The sequence below is a fragment of the Anser cygnoides genome, chromosome 17, assembly GCF_040182565.1.
Source record: "Anser cygnoides isolate HZ-2024a breed goose chromosome 17, Taihu_goose_T2T_genome, whole genome shotgun sequence".
NCBI classification, from domain to species: Eukaryota; Metazoa; Chordata; class Aves; order Anseriformes; family Anatidae; genus Anser; species Anser cygnoides.
The window spans coordinates 1,721,587-1,727,613 of NC_089889.1; the positions used below are offsets into that span (position 1 = coordinate 1,721,587).

At 44.4% G+C, this 6,027-nt stretch overlaps 1 long non-coding RNA gene across 1 annotated transcript; it reads right to left on the reverse strand.

The window, feature by feature from the left end:
* Nucleotides 1–2,791: 2,791 nt before the first annotated feature.
* Nucleotides 2,792–5,247, reverse strand: LOC136786537 (uncharacterized). The gene is made up of 3 exons (XR_010825453.1): nucleotides 4,744–5,247; nucleotides 4,007–4,049; nucleotides 2,792–3,433 (listed from the first exon to the last, which is right to left on the reverse strand). It is a non-coding gene; the product is annotated as an uncharacterized lncRNA (long non-coding RNA).
* Nucleotides 5,248–6,027: the final 780 nt, after the last annotated feature.

The window sequence follows — 6,027 nt, forward strand, 5'->3', positions numbered from 1 at the left end:
TTGGTTATGGTAATTTGATGATGGCCTTATTAAGGGAAGGGACCATACATTTTCAGTCTTAGATCCTTAGAAAAATATGTACGTGCTTATCTTCGCTCATGTGGATTGTCTCGCTGACTTTATAGGAATTAGCGCACTGTTGGTTTCTGCAGAATACTTCCACCTGTAAAGTTAGAGTTATGCAAATACTCACATAGCCAGAATGAGAAATTCCAGAAAACAGCCGGTGCTCTTCAATGACTGGAAGGAAAGTAGATTTGCTTTATGAGGTATAACACAGGCAAAAACACTATTTATATATTCACGTAAGATTTGCAGAAGCTATAAAGATAATGGATATCAAATGTTCAGTCCTCTACCATGCTGTATTTGAGCTTTACACACTTATGGTGCTACCCTGACATTCTATGGGTGCTATCTTTTATTTGAAATAAAATGATGTTCAAAAGTCAGGGTAACAATATGTTTTAATCCCAACCCTTTACACCAACAGATTTTCATCATGTATCTAAGTACAGATGATGCCACCTTCCACACATGCTGGTGCTAATTGTTATCCACACCGTCATATCTACAGACAACAGAATGGTTCGGGGAGGCCGTTTTAGCCTCCATCCTGATTTTTCTCATTTCTCTATGCTTGCATTAGATGCTACATCTCTGAAAGTAACTATTTTGCTGGAGGCTATTTAGGTACGCACTGAAACTACATTTCTCAGAGATCACTTTCTTGTTAATGAAATTTCGAGCAAATTAAAATTTGCTAACAGACAGCGATAAAGGCAATTATGTTGGACATTTGAAGTGGTGGAACACGTGCCAGCCAACCAGAAATCTCTTGTCACAACACTTGCTTCATAATATTGTATATAACAACCATTGTACTGCACAATTACACTATCTATAAACTATGTTTTGCCCCCAAATAGATATGTATCAAGGCAAAATACTCTCGTAGTCCACTCACACAGGTATAATTGTGCTATGCTTAGGCTTAAGTGGATAAATTATGAACAGATTGGCAGGGTTTGTATTTCCTAGTGGGCCCGTTTTTGTGGTTTTGCCAGCTCTTAAAGTGCATATAATAATGGCTCTGTATTATCTGCGTTACTGTGGCATTTAGAAGCCCCGGGCCCATTCTTTCAGGCGCTCTGTAAAAATACAGCAGTGAGATCATTTCAGCCTCAAAAGAAATTACCTGTCAAATGCATGGCTTCATTTAGCACTTTAGTATAATTCTAAGACGCATATAAGTACAATAAGAAAGGTTGAGGTTGTGGTAAACAGATCAGCTATCTCTATTTTTTTTTTCTAAACTTTAGCATTCTTCAGCAACATGCTGTTCTAAAAATGACATCTTAAATCCATAAAAATATACCAGCAAAGCAGTTTCTCTTTCTGATGACACACCTTACCCTAACCCACCCGGATTCAGTATGATGGGTTTTGTTCCTAAGTATTAACAATTTCACATTGAGATCAGTGAGTAGGCTCCACAGGGCAACGATATCATCTTCATGAGGATAAAGATTAATTTCTTACAGGGCAGACTACCAGCTCTTCACACAGACCACAACAACTGAATAAAGAACACCAGGAATTAGTTTTAGTAAGAAGGGCAGTGATGGTTAGAAGCTGCCAAACTCCTACCGCAGGAATCACTGTTTCTTTGTTGCCTGAATACACAACACAAAGAAAAGGAAATAAGAAAAGTAGTAATCTCCTTAGAAATTAAAAAAGGCATCTTAACAGGTGTATAAAGCAGGTTTCTCTGTGTTTGGGATATGAGTTATAGAACTTTTAAACTGTAAAGGCATTTTAAAATGTAGCTTTTTCTGACCAAGTCAGGCACTAGGACCTCCAGTGTATTTTCCTTACCTTAGCCGTGAGGAAGGCCTTTTTGTCCGTTACATCCATGCATGTAATCAGTGATTGTGCCCATTGTAAAACTCAGATTCACCATCTGTATGCTCCCAAGTGGCTAGACGAGAACTAAAACCCCATCCCTATGGGATTAATCTGCAATTTCACACTAAATGATTTTTAAGAATAATTTGTTACGATACAGTATTCTAAAAAAAAAAAAAAGTCGGTGCTTTTGCATTTTATTAAAAGGAGGAAGCTTGTAAATTTCCTATATTTAAATGGGTTGTACAGAATCCACTTTCACTTTAGTTTCATTTAGACATGAATGAATAAGTCTCAGGAAAAGATCCTTTTGGTAACTGAAATAGCTGCTTTTTATTTCCGAGGGAAAGAATACAAAACCAAATTCATGATCTGTGCACTGAGAAGGGGATAAAGCGAAAATTATTTCTGATTTTGTTCTGGGACTGGGACTTTGCATCATCAAGCTGCAGTTCATAATGTAAAGAGAATATTTCAGTTTTGTACTAAGGGGAATGGAGCGATGAATTGTAAAAAGCACTGGGTGGAGGTAAAGAATCCACTTTCACGTAAAACAGAGCTGGCTTGAAATGTGCAAGGAAAGTATTCCTTTTTAAGAAGAACTAACTGCTTTTAGAAGCACCCCATTTCACTAAGTAGAGGGCACTGATCTCAGTTCATACCATTTTTTTTTCTCCACACATTTTAGATACTTAGCCGAGAAGGATGAAAACTATAACCAGAAAACATGCCAAGTGAGGACTAAAAGGCTGAGGGTCTGGACATGTTAAAGTCCTTTTCCAAAAACGATGATGTAAAAACATGAAGCAGCTTTTCAGCCTTTCTGCATTCAACATGGCAACTCTGATTATCAGTCCAAATTGGTCTGAGGTAGGGGAAACATTTTGATTTTATAGCCTGACTAGATGGAACACAGAGGTCATCAAAACCTTCACTGAGTTATCACAGATGACTTCTGAGGGTTCCTCAACTTGCCCTTGCTTTTTCTGACTTCCCTCCTAAAATATACTTGAGAGTGAGCAAAATAAAACTTTAGTTACTCCAAAGAAGGGAAGAATTTAATTGCTGAGCATTGCGGTATTTCAAAGGCTACATGTGGTTTTACATGCCCCAAAATAAATCAGACAGAATTTGGCTGAACAGAAATACCTAACACGTTATTTGCTAATACTCACTACACAAATAGCTTCAATTGTGTCAGGTGAACTTGACCCATTCCTTAACTTAGGCAAGACTATAAACAAAAACAGTAACTGTCCACATCTTGTATTTTCTCATTTTAAATCATGTAAAAGGAACCAGCTAATGTATGTTAGAAAACCATACACAACAATATCCCTTTTCTTGCTATTGTCACGCTCTTGGACTGCACAATACCTTCAGTGTAATATTAACTGTGTGAGAAAACACCTACAACAGGGGAAAATTGACTACAGTCAGTCTCTGAATCCAAACATCAGCTTGCAGTTTACCTGCATTCAAACTTCAAGATGCCATCACTTAATATAAAAGAATCAAAGAATTTCTGAAAAAAAAAAAAAAACACATTAGGAGATAACAGAAAAACAAACAAACAAACAACAAAAACATAATCAGTAACTTCTAAGGCCAGTTTTTTATTGAGGAAACTTTGTTTTGAAAACTGTTTCATAGGTTTAACAGTGCTTTAGCTGGTAACTGGCAGACTGTACCACCTGCTCTGCTTAACAGTAGTGAAAACACCAGCCTGCAAATATTTGTGTGTGTGTTTGGCAAGGAGTACTACATGTCACTCTCATTGAGTCAAAGAGTAATTTAGGTTGGAAGGGATCTCCAGAGGTCTCTGCACCAAACCTCTGCTCAAAGCAGGGCCAAAGCAGACTGATTTGGTTAGAGCTCTGTCCAACCAAATTTTAAAAGCATCTCCAAGGGCTGAGATTCACCATCCTTCTGTGCCCTTGTGAAAACTTCTTCATAATGTTTAACCAGAAAGTTGTTGCAACTTGCTAAGTACTCTTCTATGCGTTTGGTGAACTAAGCTCTTTATACCTTTACATTTCAGTTTAAGCTCCCCTAGTGAGCAAGACAGGTACAAACTACCTACCCGTCTACTTCATACCTGTTACAATCCAGCCCTTCCAAGCAGGAGATATGCAAATCACCTGGATGAGAGAAACAAATCTGTACATTATATGTATTACTACAAGGAAACCAGCTGAGCAGAAAGTTCAACACAATGGCCAAAGTAAATTCTCAGGAATTCTAAAAGAAATATCATGTTTTATCTTTACCTCTCCTACAAATATTTTAGCTACAGGAACAAAAAAAAAATGTTTTTAAGTTGCTAGGTAAGACTATAAAGGCTACAAATAGACCTTAATTTAAAAAAAAAAAAAACAACAGTACAACATATCACTGTAATTTAGGAAACACTTGCAACTGTGTGAACTCTATGCCTTAGGCTCCAGCAGTACTGTTACTTTTTTTAATGCTCCTTTTTGGTTCTCCAGATGTGCCTGGGATAGGCCCTGATGCTAAGAAGTATTGATTACTCTCCATTTCTATTGACAGTAATTAACAGAGGGAGATTTGATGCTCATCAAAGTGAACAGATTCTCATTAAGAGCAGAAGAAAAGATCTCCCCTGCCTTCACATTCCATTCCCTCTGTACCACATGGCAAACTGTCAGGCATAAGCAAATAGATTTCTCATGAGATCTGCGTTTTCATTCCACACATGTAAAGCGTTTCCACATTTACACTTTATGCAAAGCCTGAACGACACAGTTTCATCACCGATTTCAAACTGCTTCTATGCAGAGGCCACCTTTCCTGACAAGTAAGGTAGATAGATACCTGTTTCGATGGTGGATTTACAGGAAGAATAATCTGGTAAAGCAAATCAAGACCTGACAAGCCCAGGCCAAGTTTCTGGGGTTGTCCCTCCACCGGCACGGCCTTTGCCTGTGGTTCAGGCGTTTTGCTCCCATCTGCTACGTGGAGGTAACGCTGTCCTAACCTCGCACCTTTACAGTTCACTTCTGGGTAGGTGCAGCGTGCTTAAAAACCCTCTGGAGAAAGAGGTAGAAGCGTGAGTTAGGTTAAGCTCCACGGGCACCCCCAGCTCCCAGCAGGGAGAGCAGCTTCCCCTCAGCCCCCTGTGAGGGGAAGCCCCCGTCGCCTTGCAAAGGCCGGGCTCTCCCCTCACCCATTTAGGTTTTTTAAGGTTTAGGTTTTTTTAGGTGGCCCTCTGGAGCCCCCTCGCCCTGCCTTGTGCCCTACCCGGCCACCCTTCTCCCCCTCCGGGCCGCTCTCCTCAGAGCCCCGAGGCGGGCCGGCGCCTCCCCGCGGTGTGCCCGCCGCCGGGCCCGCCTGACGGAGGGCTCGGGGCCGCCGCTCGCGGGCACCTTCCCGCGGCCGCCCAGGGGGTGGAGGCCGGCCCGAGGAGCGGCGGGCCCGGCGGCGGGCAAAGCGGGGGCTGCGGGCGGGGAGAGGCGGCCCCGGGCGCTGCCTCCTCATCGAGCGGGGCCAGCGGGCACCGGCGGGCGGTTCGCAGCCCCGCGGCGGGGCGGAGCGGGGGGGGGGGGGGTCCCCGGCGGCAGCCCCCGGGCGGTTCCCCCTCAGGGCTCTCATCCCCACAACCGCCGGTTTGAACGCGGCGGGGCGGGTCGGTGGGTGTCGTCGTCCCCCCCCTCCCCTTCCCCTCAGCGCGCTGCCCGGGTGCTAAACGCCCCCAGAAAGTTGCGAGAAGCTGGTGTTTTTTTTAATTTATTTTTTTTTTAACTCCCCCCCTCGGCTCGTTCAGCGTTAATCACGGCCAGGTCCCCCCGGGCGTGAAGAGAGAAGGGGAGGGGGGGTGAAGGAGGACGGGGGGGGGGGGTCTCGCAGCGCTGCCGGGAAACGCCGCGCTCCGCCGGCCCTGCCCCGGCCCTGACCCTGCGGGCGGCCCCGGCCGCGCATGCTCCAGGCTGGACAGCTCCTGAGAGGGAAATTTAAAAACGGGCTGGAGCCCGGCCGCGCCGCCCAGCCGCCGCGCTCCCCGCCGCCGCCACCCCGTCCCCAGCCCCGAGCCGCCTCAGCGGGGCTTCACCCCGCTGAGGGCTTCACCCCCCCCCCACCCCCCTTCATCCCCGCCCACCG